The sequence below is a fragment of the Vidua macroura genome, chromosome 8, assembly GCF_024509145.1.
Source record: "Vidua macroura isolate BioBank_ID:100142 chromosome 8, ASM2450914v1, whole genome shotgun sequence".
Classification (NCBI taxonomy): Eukaryota; Metazoa; Chordata; class Aves; order Passeriformes; family Viduidae; genus Vidua; species Vidua macroura.
The window spans coordinates 22,026,603-22,048,174 of record NC_071578.1 but is presented as its reverse complement, the minus strand read 5'-3'; the positions used below and the strand labels follow the sequence as shown (position 1 = coordinate 22,048,174).

The window sequence follows — 21,572 nt, the reverse complement described above, 5'->3', positions numbered from 1 at the left end:
TACCTCTGAGAAAGGTGTTGAGACATTTACTATTTGCCACATACTGATAAATCTTTGTTGCTTGAGCACTGAAGCTTTAATATTTAGATCACTTTGCAAGTAAGATTCAACTCTGTAATTACTATTTTACAGTCTACACTCACATTTTGAGGGACTGAAGCACTCTTTTTCAGTATATGCTGTTCTTTCTTAATTAAGACAGCTAAATGAAATTCTAACTTAAGAAAAAGTGCTGACTTCATACTTGACAAACCATGGCAGCAATTTGTAGTAAAAAATCACTCTTATCCCTAACTGTGACATTTACTATGTATTGGCTCACACAAGAATTTCAGTAAGGTCAGAGACACAGTGGAAGACTCTCTGAGCTGAATTTTAAAATACAGGTAAAAACATCTAGAACTGTTATCTGGCAGAAACATACAAAACACACACAATTCCATAAACAAGACTGAAGAGGAAGAAGACCAAATATTTAGCGATCTCCTAAAACCTGAACACTTCTCAGGAATCTGGCATCACCTCTCACCAAACTCTGAATAGCCCAAGTGGAAATCCTGATCGACCAAGAGGATATTTTTAATTAGAAACCTTAAGAGGAATCCCTTTGTTTCCTCTGACTATCACACTGAGGCTGAAAAGCAAGGCTTGGGACTGACCAACAAAGGGAAGTTTAGATGCTAAATGTACTATTGGAAGGCCAGGAATAGAAGAAGGAGGCCTCAGAAAACTGCAGATTACCGAAAAACACACACAGATATGAACTTCCCTTTCATCAGCCGTTCTTCATACATCGCTGGCACTCCATATTTATTTGAAGGAGAGCTTGGTGGGGAAGCATCCACAGCAGAAAAATGGGGCAGGAGAAAACACACATAACCCACCTAAAAACTGTTACTGTGTTGTCTTCAAAGTTAGTGAGGAGAATAAGAACAATTTTCTTCAGAAGGCAATGAATGTCTACCAAAAAAAGCAGTATCAAGATCAGCATCTTGAACAGAGCAGAGAACAGTGGCATTTGCCTCAGGAGTGTCCACTTCATCAACACCTGCCCGCTCCCAGCATGTAAAACACACTGCACTTGTAGCAGCAAAGTGTTATAGCAAACCCCAAGATACTATGAGGACAGAGTAATTTCATTTCACACTGCATCAGGGTGCGCTAAATTCAGATTTCTTCTCCATGAGCTTTACTTCTCATACCACAAGTGCTGTACCCAGCAAGTCCCCAAGGACCCGGGCCTCACTAGCAGTTAATGATCCATTAGACAGCCACCTTGATGCAAACCAGAAGGTGGCTAATGCTCTAACAAAGTGGTCCTAAACTACAATAACAGACAACATTCAAGGATTACAGCCACTATAAACCAGTAGCCATAGTTAATAACTGTAATATTTCATTAAAATGGCTAGAAATAATGCACACCAGATACCCAAACAATTACAGATGACCGCAATGGTATTAGAAAAGTTGTAATATAACACTGAACAAAAACAAGTCAGACATTTGCCACAGCACACTGAATTGTGTCTTCACAGCATAAACTCTTCCTAGTTGTTTCACCATCACAGACACAGAAATATTCAATAAAGAGTAGAAATTCAGAATAATAGCTGAAGAAATAGCTATTATTAACAGTCAAAATAAACAAGCAGCATCTCTAAGAGTAGCAAGAAGACTTTTACCCTGTTTCTATGCAGCTCAGCCAATAAAACTACCTTTATAACTTCCATTTGCTTACATTTTTCCTGAAGCCTAGCACACCAGTAGCTATGTCATAAAATATACATCAAACTTTGCATGGTTTTAAAATATACCACAATCACTTAATTGTCCTTCCATACCCCTTGCAAATTAATTTATAGACCTAGGACCAGAATAGTTTATCAAATTATAATCTTAGTTTAAATATCAAAACAAATTATATTACTGAAGAATACTGTAGCATGGTTTGGGCAATGACCAGTATTGACAAGATGGCAAAGAAGATCCTTTAAATTACAAAGCTACATCTAATATACTGCAATTGTAAAAGGTATATATAGAAGGGGGGAAAGGGCAAAAATTAGTATATTAGCTACTTAATTTATGTTAAAAAATCATTATATAGCAAATTAAATTTAGTATTAATAACATGAAACAGAATTCTTCTGAAAGCTTTGTCTCCTGATAAATGAAAAGTATACCATGAGTGCTACTGCCCATTTATCAGAATTAGATTGCATTTTCATAGTTTTGTTGGGTAGCTTGTACGAACCACATCCACTGAAAGCATAAGAACAAGGAGGCCAAATAAAGAAAATCTAGTTGGAATAAAAGAGTGGAAATGTGACTTCCACAGAAGTTCTGTAAAACACTATTTTACTGGCAATATAGTTAGCCTTTGGCAATGTGCCATACACTCAGAGAAACACAGGCCCTGTAAAAAGCCTGTGACATGGTGCAAAAGAAGAGTTTTAACACACCCTAAAACACACATATGGCAATGACAAAGATATTTACATTTTGAAATAATGTTCCTGTAGTTTTGTAAAAACTGCAATCAATTTCATCACTGAAGGAGAAAGCTTGAGAAGATGAAGTCAAATTAATTTGGTTTCTTTTCTAGCTGGTTTAGAATTTTTAATTGGTTTGTTGCTTTTCAGAGGTGCATCAATTGAGTACAGATGAAGTGAATGCAAGCTAAAAAATGTCTCAAGATCTTGTGGCATAGCAGGCACTACTGCCTCCCCGGGCAGCCTGTTCTAGCCTGTCCACCCTCAATATAAAGCTCTTCCCAGTGATGAGGTGGAACGTGTTGGGTTTTAGTTTATTGCTTCTTGTCCTGATTCTGGGCACCACTGAAAAGAGTCTGGCAGCATCCCCCTGACACCCAGGCAGCATCCCCCTGACACCTTTGAGATGTTTGTATGGATTGATTAGATTCTCTCTCAGTCTTCTCATTTCCAGACTAAACAGGCCCAGCTCCCGCAGTCTCTCCTCATCAGAGGGATGCTCCAGTCCCTCCAGTCCCACCTCTGTGGCCTCCACCAGACCCTCTCCAAAAGCTCCTTGTCTTCTTTGTTCTGAGGGGTCCAGAACTGGACACAGTACTCCAGATGTGGCCTCACAGGGCTGAGAATACATATATTTATATATGTATACTTGTAGCAGTTATTGAACAACAAGCTGCAATGTGCTGCCCAGCACGGTAACAAAGCAATTCTGGCCTAAATACAACTTAGGTGTCAGAAACAGAAAGCTGTCATTGTCTTTACATGTCCAATAATCTGTCAAGATACTCCTTTATTCATCCCCTACTAAATCCTGTCCCCAAAAAAGCATGGTAAGAGTATCAAGATACCTTTGAGTATCTTCAAACCACCCACATGGTTTGAAGATACTCAAAGGTCCCAATCATGATGACTTCACTGGAGGTTAACGCTTGCTTTGTGCAAACCCAGAGTGCAGCTTTCAGTTTAGTCTAGTTTTCTCCAAAAAGAGTCTAGTCTGCACATGCTTAAACCAGTCGTGGAACAAATCGGTGATCAGCAAGCGGGGACTTCTGGGGGGTGTGCTTTCAAATTTCATTGCTGCCAAATAAAACCACTAACATAGATACAGTCTCAGTTACATCTGATCTACCCAAGAGAAAATGAACAGCAGTTCCAGCAGAACACAGGAAAGCATCAGATATCCTGCTGAAAAAACACATGGTGAAAGTTTACCAGTACACCCTACAAGCAATGTTTACCAAGTCAAACCAGATCCCACAGCTCCTAGTCCTGGAGAATCCCAAGCCTTCCCTTCCAAGGGATACTCTTTCACATACTCCACTACTCTCATCCAACTGTTTATTGCTGTGCCATTACAGCACCCAGCCTCCAGAGTACAGGGTGTTTGAAGCAACAAAATATACTGGGTTGTGTCCTCCAACCATGTTGGGGCAGGTAGGCTAAAAAGCAGTAATCACATTCTACTTCAGAGTGTGGAAAAAAAGATTTTTTTTCCCCCACCTATTCCTGGAAAAATATTCTTCCTTAACTTAGGAAATAAGAATTAATAATTCAATTTCTCATAAATCTACAATTTCAATGGTATTTGTAGGACTGATAATTCTTCTACCCATCAATTCAAACCACTGTGAATTTCAGAAGTACTAAGAAAAATCCAGTGGTATTAATTTCCGGGGGAAGATTTTAATAATCTCCTCCAAGCAGTTTAAGATACTGCTATACAGTTTGCACTAAAGCCATACCCCAAATTGGAAATTCTTATAATTTAAGAAAACTGTATAAACTACTGTTGTAACATTCGCTTTCATAAATGACCACCCAAACTGCTGTTATTACTTTATACTGAAACCCCAAATATAATTAAAATCTCGGAATGAAAATCATACCTTTACAACAAGGTATACCTACATGTCTCTCTATTCACTCTACTAGATAAAGAAAAACGCTGCCAAAACAGCAACATTTAGTACCTCTATACCAACCATAAAAGTAAGTAAGTATTTTGAAATCAATGAGTGTACAATGAGTGTACAGGATCAAACTAAGTTGCAGCAACAAAGCCCTTACACATTTTTTCAGTGACTGCCAGGACACTGCAGGTGCATTTGCTGTCTAATTCTGATCTGCAAAGAGATCCACATTCCAAGCTGCTTTTCTGAAGCAAGTATTCTTCAGTCAACTAAAACACAGTATTTTAGGGCATGCAGCTCTCTCACCCAGTGTTAATTTTTGCTAAACAATAAAGAGAACGGAGCAGTTTGGAATTGAAGTCAAAAGTGTCTCAGGACTGTCTCAATTTTCTAAAACTTCACTGAGAGGAACCTTTTACTTGTTCCCAAACACTAAATTATTATGAACACTTAGTCACAGACCTAAAAATAAAATAATTAATAAATAATACATAAATTTTTAAAATAAATATTAAAAAAAACCATGTTTTCAACTCAGTCTTCTTTTTTACCATCTTCAACCTGCATCTGAATGCAACTATGACCTGTCTGAATCGAAAGATTTCTGAGGTTGGATAACATACCCTGTAACCATACAGGTATTCAAAGACATTAATGGCAGGTGCCAAAACATTCCATTATCAGCTGCCCAAATTCGATGAATTGTTTTCAGACTTCAGAACAATCATTACTAGATACAAAAAAGCTCCTGCCAAATTATGGATGTTGCAATTCCAAATTACAAAGAGGAAAGCTATTTTACTTATCCTCCCTCCGTCCTTAAAACAGTTTCACTTGATGTAAGGGGGGAAGAACAAGCAGAGAGTGAAGAGAAATTTTTTGCTGAGTTTTTGAAAGACAACACATCCATTGTACTTCAGAGGTTAAAATATTTCAGTGCACAATTTCTCAAATTAATTTCAAAAAAAACAAACAGAAAAGAAAATTCCAACTAGTCAGAACCAGACCCTGTGAGCAACACCTCACTATTAACATCTGAGACTCCATGCAGCTGACTTTATTGATCCCACAGCCTGTATCACACACACACCCCCCACATACACATTCCCCCCTTCCCTTTGGATTGTATACTCACACTGGATTTCTTCCTCACAAAGACACCTGCATCCTTCTTCTGTTAAAGTTTAACAAAACAAAGCCACTTTTTACTGGTTCTACTGAGGAAATGCCAAGTTCTCAAGTTACAGAGACCTCTAGAATGTGACAGGTCTCACAGCAAAAAAAATATTCCCTAAAAGTAGTTGCCTACTGATAGGGAAGGAACAGTTTAACCAGAAGAAACATCTCTGTGCAACCTTGGTTGCATACACAACGAAATTATGAAAAGCTGGGGCTCTGGAATAAAAGCTTTGAAAGACATTTAATTCAAGCCAGCACACACCCGTAGATTTTGGTTCAAAAAATCAAGTACTGTAAAGAGATTACGCATATTTCCTTGTTTTTCATGCCAGAAATATAATATCAAATTTTAAAAATTAAACATTATTTCATATAGGCCACTAAAAGCAGTGTCCTTTTCATAGAAGTAGAAAGTGTCCAGACATCCTTTATATTCTTTCCATGAGCACTGCTCAATAAATGTTGCAACCTTAAGGCTTTTAAATGTAGTAGTGATGACATCATCATTTTAAAGGCACTTTTAGGAAACATTAGGAAAAACAATTTCTTTTCTCAAAATCAAAATAACAGTAACCAGGTTGATTAAAAGTGGTTTATACTAACAATATTCACAATATCTGCATTTACAGGCTTCTTTATGTATGAGTAGCAAACCTATACAGAATTCTGAAATAACAGAAGAGCCCCTTGAACTAATGTGGCACAATAAACATTTCATTTAAGCTCCAAGAGAGACATGCCAGAAAAGCACAATTTTTACACTATAGTGAGTAAGAATAAATACTAAATATTTGGAAGAATATAATATTTCCACTACTTGAGCTTTTGTACTTGAAAGCACAAAAATGTTTTCAATTCCATGCATAGAGCTGCTCTGAAAGCCACATTGAATATATTGCTTTGTTTGTTTAGGTTATGCACATATAAATATTGGGATGACAGTTAAAGACACATCCTTGAAGTAGTCTACCCAATAAATTTGGAAAGAGGAAGAAAGGAGGAGGAATAAAAAAATCCAGCTGTATAAGATTCTCTTTGTTGCCTGCTTGTTAAGGAATCCTCCTGGCACAACTGAGGGGATTATGAATTCACATGTGAATTTATCCCCTATTAAACTTTTAGTGAAAGGGTCAGTTAGCAGGAATGATAAAGCTCAAGCACACCAGTCACATGCTGGCAGAGCATCTGTGACTGGCTCTGCTCAGGCATGTCCCTAGTTTATAGCTTTAACATCTTTTCACAAGTGGACTGTTTTCTGCCTGCCCCTGCTACAGGGGCCTACAGGGGCAGGCAGAAAACAGTCCACTTGTGAAAAGATTAGAAATAGAGCAAAGTACAGTTTCTCACGAGACAAAGGCAGTGACTTCATGTCACACTTTTTCACCGTTTTTTTTTTTTTTTTAAAGAGTGCACCAAGGAGGACAGAGCAGGTTAATATCTCCCATCTCACTAGCAAGGGTTCTCATCATCTCTTAGCGCTTTGGCCACTCAGATCTTCCTATTTTCCACTCCAACTCCTTTCACTGGGCTACCTTAGCTTCCAAGCACCATTCCTGGTCTCACACATATCACTGCTGTACAGGTGGTAGTTAAAAACATACAGCAACTGTGCCGATGCTGAAGCCTGGTCAAAATTTACATTTACACATCACCTTAATATCATATACTTGCTTTTTAAAATTTATACTTCTATTGCTATTATGCAATGTAACAGAGAGGACAATCCTGTTTGTACTTTTCTGTGGTTGTGTTATTTCTACAAGAGATTTGGTTCAAGCTTTTGGGGTGAAGAAAAAGGAAAAGTACAAAGGCCAGCAACAATACAGCAGCTACAGTCATGACTCAAGACTCACCTTTGTTATGACAAGAGGTTCTGTGGAACCAGTCTGTGCCTTCTCACCAGTCACCACATCCAACGTCCAGGTACCCTGTCACCTGTCTTCTTCCAAATTCTTGGGGATTGAGCATTCTCTAGAGTCAAATGAATCTGACCTTTCCCTAATACTCCCCAGCTGCAACCCACACACGGTGTTTGAGCACACGCCTTGGCCTCTAAGCTGTTCCAGGGCCCCTGTGACAGGCCTGCAGGCTGGCTGAACCCAGCACAGGGAGGGATGTGCCTGCCAGTGCAGCTCTGTCCTCAGAACCATGTTGGGAAACATCTGCTCCCTTCCCCAGTGTGTGACTCAAAGAACCCAGCAGCATACTCCTCACTTGCCTGCACCTGCAAGACCTAATAGGTACAGTATTTTCTGTTGAGACTTTCTGAAGTCTTGTTGTTTTAGGTGTCAGTAGTAATAAGGCAGACACATTACTTGGCAATCCATTTAAAAAGTCCTATTAGTGAATTCTTTTGCACTAAGTGATGTCACAGTTGAGACAGCCACAATACATAGAGTATCACCATACAATATCAGAAAGCTTCAGCCCATGCAGAGTAACACCATACCCCATCAGAAGGCTTCAGGCACATTACCATACAGAGTAACATCACTCCACTTTAGAAAGCTGCAAGCATCTGCACCTCTTATTCTTTAGCCCAGCCTTTTATCCCCTCATGTTCCTGCACTGCCCCTGTGTGCCCTCTGTTCCCTTTGGTGGTTGCTCAGTGCCCCTGGGCACTCCATGGCTCATTGCTGTCAGTGCTGCTCACCTGCTTCTCACAGCTGTGCCCACTGGGGATGAGGCTCAGCCACAGCCCCACTCCCAATTACCACACCCTGTGTGCCTACAAAGTGACACAAATAAAAAAGATAATAACAAAATTCTGACCTTCAGAAAACTTTAATCAGGCTTGGAAGGAAGCATATTATAAAACAGCCCTCTAGATATGTTGTATAGAAAAGAGAAGAGATCCAAAAATTCTGATATAATACTTCATTTACCCATAATGTGAAATTATTTTTCACAATTATTCACAAAAGCTAGATAGTGAAAACTGGATCACACATATTGAAATTGCTTTGAGGTAAAAGAGAACAACTAGTTTGGATTAAACAAGCTTCCTGCTCACTTCCCACTCCAAGTAACCCAATTATATATAGTTATACACTTGCTTTTTCTGCCCATTGTGGTTTGATCAAAAATATCCCTCAAAAAGGCTTCTTTATGCTACTGGGTCAGTTTCAGTCTGCAGCACAATTTACATAGCATCTATTTCTATTTCCTGCAAGGATGAATAGCCCAGCACTCCTGCCAAATATTTGTCTATGTAAGTTCAGACTTCACTTTTGTACCATTTTTAGCCATCATTCAAATTGCTTCCACCATGAATGGAAAGAAAAACTTAGTTACAACAACTGGTGTATTAATTTATTAGTTTTTTTCATATTAAACACAAAGAGTTTTCTCATGTTTGACAGAACAGACTTACTTAGTCATATTTTTCTCAGCTCGTTTTTAATCTTTTCCAAATGGTCGATTTTACTGTGCTGTTGATGCATATGCAATTCCATGTGATGCAATTGCATTGCACGGCTTAATATATGAAAACAACCAAAGATCAGAACATTTAGCACCTGCAAAACATTCTTCAATTACTGTCTTTAGCCAGATAATAAACTAAGTAAATGACAGCCATGTGCCATGCTAATAAACTAACAGCAGAGGATTGAAAAATGTGAAAACCACTTTTAAAAAGAAATGGTTATTTAGCATAGTTTTACATTCTGGAAGATGGGATTCTTATATATTATTTTAAAGGACAGTGTGTAATCTGTAAGACAATTAAATTTTGTACCAACTAATCATCAGATGACAATATTTTTATATCATAATGAGGAGAAAGCTAAAAAGTACCTTCACCATTCCAGGCACTGCTCAACTGCTGGGTTTTTTTCACCCACACAAAAAGAAAGTGACTAGCCATTGAAATAATTTAAATATCTTCTTTTATAAAATATAAATAAATAAAGTAAGCTTTCTATTATACAGTTTGGAGAATTTTTGTTGTCAGAATTTGTCTTTTTTTTAATATTTAGAAAGAAGACTACAATGAAGAAAAGCAAGTGGGTTTGCCATCAAAAGCATTCATTGCTCTGACACACAAACACCTGTCAGTGGAAAAAGTCTTCAACTTCTTCACTTCTCTTTACTATGAAGAAATGCGTATGAAGCTTTCAGACTATTTTCTTCCAGTGTTTTGAAGTACCTTTCAGTTCACATGAAGGCTAACAATTGCAAAGAAGCAGAAGAGAAGGAAAAACTGGCAAAATGGAAAGACTGAGGAGCAGTGAAAGCCTCCCTGCTTATAGCTATTCTTTTGTTGAACACTCATATGGCACACCCATTTTAAATACAGCTGAAATGATATACAAAAAAAAAAGCCAGGAAAAATATTTCAAAAGTTTAATTCCTAATGTAAATTTCTTCCCCTGCAAATATTTTCTTCTGAGTGAGATTTACACATTAACAACACAAATCATGAAATATTTAATGAGCAACAGTAATAGAACACTATTTATATAAAATTACAATTTATATGCAGGGTTTTTTGCATTTATATAGCAATCTCTAATTACCTTATTCAGTGTGTAACTGCAAAATAACTACAGTAGACTAAGTCAGTTTTATAGCTGACACTACTACTGAAACAAGAACCAACATTTTTAGAAAGTGTATGAAAAATATTACAGATTATTTTGAAATCACTGTTGCACATGGCCACATAAAGGGAATTAAGCTTGCTAATTTTGTAAGAAAAAATCCCAAAAAATCTCTCTTTCACTGACATAAATTAAAATCTTTACAAATTTCTCATTTAAAGAAAAGAAGAAAACTTGCAGAAGCATCAAGCCGGCAATCTTGTAACAGCAAAGCCTACTTCTTATGGATTAGTAAACCCTCACTTACATCTGATAAAGTAGTTCTTCCTCCAGCTCTCCTTGCTTAGCCGCCCCTATCAATCCAAGGATACCTTTTCTCTGAAACAATTACACTTGAGGAGTTTTGAACTTCTGGTGCAGACTAATCCATTTAACTACAGAAGCACCTTTCAAGCTTCCATTTGACACAAGTCCATCGTTCATCATTTGCTGGTGCATATGCTTTTTGCTGACAGAGCTCCATTACTAGGAAAAGCTCAGTAAGTAAAGCTGATTTGAAACAACTATATATTATAGATAGCCTGCATGAGACACGCTGATTTTGAGTCTAGAAAATCACCACATAAAAAGGAAGGGGGGAGGGGTGGCTGAAAAGAACTATTTAATTATTAATATACTTTCACTTCTCACCAACTGCTGCAATGTGATTTATTAGCGTTAATTTGCAATTTACTTGGGCATGGGAAAAGAAATTTAACTCTGTGTAGCAAAGTACATAATATGCTTTGGAATTCTTGGACCAGAAATGTTTTTGTCTTTGATTAAAACCTCACCAATGCTATCACAGATCCCTACCAACTTTAGCATGTTGTAAGATCATCAAGCTGGAAATCAATATGCTGAACCATAAATTCTGCAGCACAAGCAAGAATATATTTGATTCTATTTTTTGACCAGTGACATAATTTAGGTAACATTAACAAGGCCTTTCTGTAGTGTATTTGGCAGTAGTGATTTACCAACATGCATGAAGGTTCAGCATTTGGTGTGGTTTAGTATTTTAGCCTCTATTTTACAGATGCAAGTATAGGGCAAGGAGGGGGTAAGTAATGTACTCAACATCCACATTTTCTTATTCATCACTTTGGCTAATAAACCTTACGGCTACTGGGGGTGGGTATAAGAAGGTTTTGCCAGTTTGGCTGTGCTCACTCAACTATCAGATTTTTTTTTTTGAGAGGAGTCAAACAACAAAAAAATAATAAAATAAAAAATATAAGGAGTATGGTAATGAGAGCTGGTAGCAAAGTAAAGGGTCTATCAATGAAGTACAATTAGCCTTCACAAAGTTCTTTTAAGGCTCCATGAAAAAAGCACTTCCATGAACCAAGGAGGTACATGCTCAGCCTGAATGTCAAGTAATAGTTATATCCCTGCTTTTCCAAGTGCCTTGCTTTAAAAAGTGATAGAGGCACCTCCCCTAACATTCACAAATGTTGGGCCAATCTTTTGGGGAAGGAGTGAGACAGAAAAGAAAGACAAAAGCAGCTGAAATAACAACAGATTTTAGGATCTATCTTTAAGGTATAGCCGGATAAGGCCTTTTCCCACAACCAATATTCTTCTCCCTTCACAGACTGGAATGAAAAAAGAAGTTAAAAATGGGAATGGAGATGCAGAGTTTGTTGTATCCTTGAACAGGATTTAACTTCTTTGCCTCAGTTTGAGAGAATGGGACTTGTAAGGCCTACCTACATTACAAATTTTTGTACATTACAGAGAAAGTTTTTTTCTTTTCAGTTTGTAAGCATAGTACAAAGAGCAACACATGGAAGTAACAGTCAGAAAACATCATTGGGATAAAAATCAGTATCTTGATACTCCGTGATTTCTTAGACATTTGACTTCTTTGTTCCAACAGATTTGTTTGTGACACCAGTTACTTTAATCAAGAGCAAGTAGTCAATCTGCTTATGATGAGCTCCTTATGTAGACATTGTGACCACTTCTCCCAGAAGACTCCATAGGAACCTGGTGTCCTCTTTGCCCTCTTCAGCCTAGATGTTAAAGAAACTACCTCAGACTGCTTCACATGTCATACAAGCAACAAAAACGTGCCTGAGGCATCTCATTCTCTTATTTTACAGTATGCTCGATACACCACAATAGCAAAGCTGGAACATTCTTGAATACCTTAAGGAAGTTCACATTTATGCACACAAAAACAATCTCCAAATTCAGGACAAGAAATTTGTCTCATTACCTCCTTACCTCCCATACTGAAACTCCTGATAACTATGCTCAATTTCAGAGTATTAAGTTCAAAATAAAATGAGTCTTGTTCCACACATTTTTTCCCTGTTATCACCTAAGGAAATGAAGAGACAGGGAAAGTGCAATGTGCACTTTACTGATGCACTTTTTAATAGCTAATGTGATAACCTTACTTAACTAAAACAACCTAATTATCTTCAATTGTAAGGAAATACAATCCCCTTCTTCTCTATTTCCCTTACCAAACCACAATCTTTCTATTTAAAGAAAAAAAGCTGGTACACTGACATGTGGAAAATGGTGTTTACTGATTAAGAGGTATCTCATTTAGAATTATTCAAATTTTTTAGTACATTTTAATGAGAGGTAGAAAGCATATAAGCTGCAGATGGGGAAAAAAATCAACAGTAGTGGACAGCAACAAAAAACAAAATAGAGCTGAGAATATCAGACTAAAACAGGGACAGACAGTAACATTTCTGAGGCAATTAGAAGGGAAAACACCCCACCTTCAACAGGGACAAAACCAGTGTTTTCCAAAGCCACAGTGATTACCCAATTATTCTTCCCTTCTCCTCTGTTTGAGCATCAATTTCAGACTAGTACAGGAAAACTAGGTTAACATGATCTGAGGAGGCTTAAGAGGAGTTTTAAATGCTCACTTTTATAAATCTTTATTTTAGTGAACATGACATGTAAGCAAGACAATAGCTGCTACCAACATTCATTCTCTTTCCAAAATACAGTAAATGTTTAAGAGTTTAATACCTGTTTCGATCCTCAATATCATTTTCATTTTTTTTTTCATAGATCTGGAACACAAGTACTTAAAATCTGACCTTCAGTGTTATTCTAATTATATATTCCATATTGGCTGGATATTAAGGTGTAGAGTTGAATAATTTTATTAGTTTCTAAAGAGTCTATCTTACTTAAATAGTTTATAAAACATCTTGGTTCCATCAAGGGTGTATTTGTACTTATTAGAAAACATGATGAGGAAAAACAATACAGAAAGTCAACCCAGACAAGTTTTAACAAGTACCATAGCACTCAATAAAAGAAATATTTTTTCCTCACTGTTTCTGTGCTCTTCAAACTTTAAATGAGCTACACATCCTATAGCAGCTGTTCAACTCTCTGCTACTCACATTCTCTTAAAAAAATAAACTCTTCAGCAAGCTACTGACTACATACATAACTATTTACCTTCAGAAGAATGAGTTTATCTGTAAAATATGTAAGAACTATACACTATTTCAGAAAATACACCTATTTCCAAAGAATAAAAATCAGTTTTCAAAACTTTGTGTGCACATTTGATGTCATGTTTTGCTAAGAAAACAATTCTCCTCACTGAACAATCCTTCAAGTTACACAAGAAATGTTTGCCTCACACATCTTTGCCAAAATTGAACTCTGAAGTTCTAAAATGCAAAATATTGATCCTTTATAAAAGCAAACAAGCTTTACAACTCCAGGAGACAATCTAAAGATGATCCATCCTGCATTTCACCTCTTATGCCTACTAAAATTGGGAGAGTGAAGTACAACACGCTTGCATCTGACAAAGACTGGACCTAAACCTACAGCATGTTGATTTATACAGCCATCAAAATCCTTGCTTAAACAAAGGTTCCTTCTGTTTCCATGCATTTTAGGTTAATTTAAAAACTGAAATTATTACAGGCCCCATTTTGCTACAAACTGAGAATGTACACATTCTTTAGCAGATTACTCACAAGCATGGTCAGGAGTAATACATATAAAATGGCTAATGGCAATGTTACTCATTTTTTATTTACTACACAAATAGAGCAGACTAAAAATGAACATAAGGTCCTGCAGGGCAAACTCTGTGTTCTCTAGATATAAAAACATTGCTCATTAAGAAAAAAAATCAGACGCAGTGGCTACATTAGAGAATAGTTAAGTGTGTAAAGAATGGAAACATACATCAAAATACAAAGATTTCGTATTTTCTTGGAAAAATCAACAGTGATACTGATGTTATGAGCCTCCTATTTTTCATTTAGTAGGTCTCAACACTAAATTATTAACAGTGGACTACTCTACATCAGTCAAAAAGACTGAACACGAGACCTTTTGCCTGAGGTTAGACTCTGAGACACTCCAATCAGTACATTTAAACTCTTAAATATGATGTTGCCTTCAGTATTTTTTTCTATCTAGCTTCAAGAGCAATTTATGAGCTTATGAGAGACAGATGCCCAGAGAGAAAAAATTGACCTGTCTTTTTCACAGGACGTGCAAACTTCAAGAACCTTGAACCTTTCTAATCCATCAACAAAATACTTGTCTTCAGTTGCCAGATGGGTATTTGTAAAATAAAAATAAAAGCCACACACAATATTGAGACTAGCAGCTCAACACTGAGACAGAATTCCATCAGAATACCTATATGAATCAGAATACTCTATGTGCATATACCTGCATGTGCATATTCACACAAACAACAGAGGGAGAACAAATGTAACAGAAACAGCATCAGCATTACAATGAAACCTCTCCAATGGATGGTTTACCCAGTTTGTTACAATAATAAAGTAGCACAGGTAGGATAAGCAATTAAAAATAATTTCATAAAATATTTTTAAAAGAAATAATGTTTGCTTCAAAGAAGAGATCAGAGACTACAATGCAAAAGATTTTCGTCAGTCAACTTTTCTTAATGGCTGCTTACGCGCTAATTTAAATGCTTTTCTTGAGAATGCTACTGTTCATTATGAAGATACAGTCTCTATCTTAACACTGTCAGAACAGCTAGAAATGTGGAACACAGTGTTAAAGCTTTACTTTATAAATAGTAACAAATGGTAAAATATATTTGCATATTTCAAAAGGTCACAGCCTACTTTTATTACAAACTGTACATATTGATAAATCCCAGCTCCAGTCAGAGGTCAGCAAAGCATGTTTGACTGGTTTCTACATACTTTATCTGTCTCCATGTATACCCAAGAACTGAATACTGGAGTATATACACATCTACAAAGTAACAGTGATCCACCAGGCTTCAACATTTTTTACCTAAGAGAAAGCAATCCTTGAAGTAGAGATGCAGTAGATACCCTAAGCACCAGAGCTCTCTGATGAAGAGGTTTTCAGGACTGAAGGGAAATTTATATGCTTAAATTACCACAACGGCAATAGAATTTCCATATCTTTTATTCTTTGACACTAGACTGTTCCCAAAATATCAAATGTTTTTTCAGGGAGTTGCTTTCTTTTCCTCTCATGTAGCTTCACCTATAGCAAGTAACTCAAGAACATGCCATCCCCAAATATCTACTTCATGCTGGCAAATCACAAGGAGGAATACACCCTGACTGCTTGCAGTTATAACACTTACTTAAGAAACAAAATAAGCGGAGAAGACAAGATCACACTGAGTTACAACTTTGTAGTATAAACAGCAAAATCTTAAGTCCCAAAATACTCACAGAGGCGTAGCATCATAAATATATGCTTATGAAAAGACTGTCACAGTCTTGATCATTATGCCTTTTCTAGTTTAATACAAGTTACATTCACATCCAAAGATAATTGAAAAGCTTAAAATCTAAGCTTTGCCAGACTGGAAGGCTGAGCTGGTTCAAATGAGCACTGTTTGTTGATTGTTGCTAACTAAGACTTTAATCTTGTTTGAAAATCTTTTAGTCTAAGAGAAAGAGGTAGAAGATATTTCTTTAAACTGATGTGAGCTCCCCTCTGAACCAACAGCAATTTGGCAAGGAAGATGAGCTGGCACATCAGAACACTCCATTAATTCATGAAGACCAGTAGCTTCTCTGTAAAAATATGCAAGGCCCTAATGCACTTTGACAAATGACAAAGGTTATTAAAGGACAGCTTGTGGGAGTATAATTGCTTTGTGACTTGATCACTATTAACAGAAAGAACATTGGTAGAGAGTTAACAGCATGAAACATGAGTACAGGAGTCCACCAAGATCTTGACTCAGCAAAGCACATAAGGACATTAATTCCACTCCTGTATTACAAAACAATTAAGAACATGGTTAAGTGCATGCTGTATGACTGTCATGTAACTGGAGAAAAAAACAGCCATCTTTTCAGAGGCCATGACAGTCTACATCATAGTATACACAGATATATACTATATAGACAAGTAGTACTGCTGTGCTAGTATTTGTTTTCTATAGGTAATGAAACAATCCTTACCAACTTTGCTGTAGTCTTTATACATATTATGTTGAATAATTTACAAAATGACTGAAATTGTTCAAGGACTCCATCTCCAAAGCTCTGCCCAAAACATTCAGGGTCTCCCCTCCACCACCACAAAAAACCCAACATTTTCTGCATGCATCAGTTTCTCCATGTTTCTCAAAAATACTTACCAAAGCTGAGGTGTAAATCAATTTATATTACAGGAGTTTAATGGTTTCAAAATAGAAGACAGAGGAATACCAGAGAGAAATCGGACAAGGTTAAAAGGAAACTGGGGAAAGGTTGAGGCCTAACACATATTAAATAAAAATCAATCACAACGTTTCAAGAATTACAAAGATATAGCATACCACTGCTCAAAGTGAGGGGAAATGAGGGATAGGACTCCAAATCACATGGCAGCACTTGCTTTGTACAGAAATAAGATACATTAACTCTTACCTCCCTGCAAAGCACCGACTCACGGCAAAGGCAGGGCAAGAGATTCGATGCATTGCACTGAACAAGCTCAGAATTCACCATGAGCCAGAAGCCCCTGCCTTGCTCAAGGGCAAAACTTCCACATACCAGAGAGGCCCTAGATTTTTTGTGGGGCAGCTGCACCTTCCTTCTTATGTTTTTACAGTGGCAAAACACTTCATACAAACTCATGGCAAGCATCTTGCCTGACACAACACAGAACTACCAAGTTTCAAACTATTTTCTGAAAAGGCTGAGTTCCACTGCAAACCTTGACCTTCCTCCACACAACAGCATTATCTGGAAAGAAAAATGCACACATGGTATATAGAAGGGTATATAAGAGAAAGAAATGTTTAAATACTTACTTTATATCAAAGGTCCAATCTACACAACAGGGAAACAATATTCAAAAAACAAAGGATTGGTCATTTGGAACAGTCATCACAGTCAGCTTTGTACCACTGGCACAATGGTTGTACCATTGGTTTGAGGATCTTTTAGTACAGATGTGTTGTATAAGCAGCTATTTTTATGCTACTTTTCTTTTAGTAAAAAAGGATGCACTGGGTCCTCAGACACTAGGCAGAGTGCAATTGGCTATTATCCACTATGGAAGGATCAAGCAGCATTTATTAAGTGCCAATTTAGACATCACCCTAGTTGGTTCTGTGTATTTTGTATTTCTTTGGAGTTAAGAATTCCAACAAATTGAAAGAACTTAATTAAACAGTAAAAGACCATATTTTGCCTAACTTCAAAGGAAAAGGTTTTACAAGGTTTACATCCCTCTCTCTGGAATCATTTGTATCTCCAGCAGCCAATAGATGATCAGTGTCCCAGCTCCCTTAGTGTCTCAGCCAAGATACTGGGTTTTGGACTGAGAATTTTGCTGAAATGACAGTCTAAGACTTACACTAAGTCATTACATTTTTCCAGCCACTCACATAACTAATCTCACGTCCTTTCCAGCCTTACTGCCTAGAATTACGTGTAAAACTAGTGTAATATACCTAACTTATCCAGCTGGGTTTCTTTATAACTGATTCAGTTTTGGAATATTGTCTGTATTTTATTCACCTGCTTTCTTCTCTGCTGCTGCAGATAACATCTTCTCAACAAATACTGTGACTGGTCATATCCACAGTGTTTGATAGTCAAAGTTCAGTTTAACTACGTCGGATGTCCAAAACTGCAATACTGTTTGAAAACATCCCTATTTTTAAGTAGACCAAACCCAACTTCGTAGATGCTGCTGCTACAGGTTGTCAGCAAAGGAAACTTACTACCTCTACATAGAATTTGCAATTAAATGTTGTGGGAGTCAGAAAATCAGTATTAACACTGCTATAGCTGGATATGGCCTCTAGTCTCACAGCAGAGATTATTCTTGCATTACATCAACCCACATAAAGCTGCTATGCTTAAGGACTGAAGAAAATTTGCTTAACAACCATTTGTAGCTAACATCAATATTAAGATGCCTAAAGACAGACAAAGTACAAAAGGAAAAGTAGGGGTGGGGCAGTGGTGATAGAGGCAAGAAAAGTCTGAACCAATATTCCTTCAATAACTATTCACTGGTTCTTTATTTCCACACCATAAAAAACATCTTTCACAAAACAGATTTACTTGGGTAATACATGATGTCAGCATAAATCATATTTTCATCTTTTGTCAGTGCCAGTAGTTTTCTTGGACTTCTCTGAAGAAGAGCAGGAAGAAAAAAAACTTAAAAACAATAAAAATTAAAAAAAAAAAGAAGAGCAAAAACTATCTTCCAGCTTTGACAGAAAAGATTCTTTTTGTTCCAAAGACATTTTGTCTTCACGTAACTCACCAGCATCCGCCTGTAGAAGTCATGCAATGAGAAAGCATCACAAAGGGTTATCAAAATGCAAAGTCAGTATCAATATCAACTTTCTACTCCTTCCAAACATGAACTTCCTTTGTTGTTATCTAATTTCCTCTGCAGTGAAGTAAATTAATACTTGTTCACATTTAAAACAAGAATTAATGTCATCTATGCCAGGACATTGAGACCATTCAATAGAAGGACAGCACTGTGTGACGGAAGTCATGAACTGAAAGTAAGCCACATGTTAATAACAAAGATAAGCCTTCAATCTCCTCTGCTTTTCTCCCTTCTTTCTGACTTTTATGACATTGTGTACAGCTTTTTGCTTCTTCTTAGTCAACTAATTATTATTTGTCCACTAAATAAAAATTTGTTTTTATTCTGATTACAATTCTCCACAATGATCTCTGATCAGTACACAGCAATCGCTTTACAGGACTATGATAGTTGATCAAGCATTCATGAGAAACAACAAAAAAACAGAAAAAAGCCCTTCCCATTAGAATTAAGTTTAATGCACTTTAAGAATCTTATTTCTGATGGGGTTCATGAATTATGGTAAATGCCATGGTATTTACCTTCCTCCTCTACAGATATATAAAATATACCACATTTGTATGCTTATGCAATATAATTCCTGAGCCTCCTAGTTTAAAGTTCATTACTATAACATGCAATTTTATTATATTAGACCTATCAGCTTTAACAAGGAGAGAATAGCAACATGTTCATTTTCCCTACCTAGTTTTCAAGTATGACTCTTCTGACACAGAAAGCAGACAGCAGATGCACCATCTACAACAGACACACATTAAAGAGTAACACATATTTGTGAAGAAGTCCCACGTGATGTAATGAAAGCAGTAACTGTCTGATTAACTTAAATAAAAGGCAAAAGTACAGTTATGTGCTGTCGAAACATATAGTTGGTAGGCACTACATTATTATGTGAGATAAGATACCTGGAAGCAGGGGAAAGATTTTTGCAGTCACACAGAACAGAAGAATTTGTAGAAATAAAGTGGAAGCCAACACAACTGTCCATCACTGGGTCATCCAAGGTAGCAGTCAGGCAGTACAGGAGTGATTTGAGAAGAACTGAGTAGAGAGCAATCAGAAAGGTTAGTAAAGTAGAGCAGCACAGAAGTTTCCCGTATTTGCAAACCAATACATTATCATGAAAACATATCAAAGCAAACAAGTGAAATACCCACCCTGCACACTTCCAATAAACCAGAATTCTAGTAGGAGCAACAAAGCCTGTTAGAAGTGACGACACAGGACAGAACCTATACATCAGGAGATCTCAAACTACTAAAGAAATATATAACAGAGCAAAAACATTTCTGCAAGCTATTAAAAACTTAAGACTGCTGTTAGTTTATGATTGAAATTTATATGTTGAAATTTCTTAGGCCTTAGGTTTTGTTTTTCAAACATCCAAGGAAAAATAAAAACATTAGGCTCACATTAAATGAATCTTCCACTAAGAAAAACACCTCTATGAAATGAAAATAAATATAGATTACATATAAAGGCTGGATGTAATAAAGTCACATAGGCATTTTTGTGAATTGTGATCAGTTATGAGTTTTAGGCTTAAACTGGACAAGCTTAAATCAGAACAGTAAACATTGCTCCTTTTAAATGGTAACTCTGGTAACACCATGAAGCACTAGGTAGATCCCATACAGCTACTGAATGTATCCATGCATCTGCATCCATGCTTGGCTCAGAGAACTTCTAAGGAATCATCGACAATTCCCACACCAAAACCAATGCAAATAAGCACAAGAGGAAACTATTCCTGCAACTTACCATTCAAGACACTTCTAGAAATTCTGCAAGTGACAAATCATCAGTAAGGCTGTACATCCTTACACATTTCACCAGAAGGCCAACATTCAACTTTACTGAAATTCCATCTTCAAGATCTGTTTCCTCTCCCAGTAGGAATGTTTCCAACACCCAATTTGAAAGCTGCCATTGTGTCTTGTATTTCAGAGGTAATATGCTCAGGGTTTTTCAGTAATAATTTCAGTTTAAAACAACTTTGAGATTCTTCCAGAAGTCATCTAAAGGATGTTTGGAAGCATTAGGCAGGAAGAGAACCTGCTAACCACCACTGAGAATACTACTGAAAAATATACTCCTAGAAATAAGAAATCACAGCAAAGCAAAATTAGTATAAACAGGGGAATCTTGCTTTAAAGGAGATTTATTCTTACAAAATTCTCCAGGTTTGTTTATGCAGCTATCAAGATGTGGACAATGAATTTACTCAAAGTAGCCTACGCATATTTGGACACTGCTTTATTTTTTATATTAGTTGCATGTAGATATGGGTGTAACTTTAAAAGCTCGCAATATTTTCACAAAAACAGGAAGACAATAACTAAAATCTGTGATGATTAGTACTCCTGAGTACTATCAAACAAATGACTTCAACAGCTACTATTTCAATAGTTAGAAAGCAAGTTCAGAGTTGCAAACATCAGCATATAAGCTTAATAAATATGTATGAGGAAGATGGCTATGGAAAGAGTACAAGATCAGAAGACAGAAAACTGTTTAGCAGCACTCCAATGAAGTATTGCAGTACTTGGAAAAAGAAACTTTTGTTTTTAAATAATCCCCCT

At 36.7% G+C, this 21,572-nt stretch overlaps 1 protein-coding gene across 4 annotated transcripts in view; it reads right to left on the bottom strand.

Annotated features, from left to right (window-relative positions):
* The window catches only part of LRMDA (leucine rich melanocyte differentiation associated), a 613,636-nt gene that overhangs the window by 571,138 nt on the left and 20,926 nt on the right, over nt 1-21,572 (bottom strand). For 2 of the 4 annotated variants that reach the window (XR_008438096.1, XR_008438097.1), the window contains 3 exons: nt 19,896-20,031; nt 19,675-19,728; nt 18,637-18,925 (listed from right to left, as the gene is read on the bottom strand). The exons of 1 other annotated variant lie outside the window; for it this stretch is intronic. The gene's annotated coding sequence lies outside the window, so the exon portion shown is untranslated. Of the gene's footprint in view, nt 1-18,636; nt 18,926-19,674; nt 19,729-19,895; nt 20,032-20,751; nt 21,505-21,572 lie in introns of those variants that run through there. One more of the 4 variants, XR_008438098.1, reaches the window with a different exon arrangement.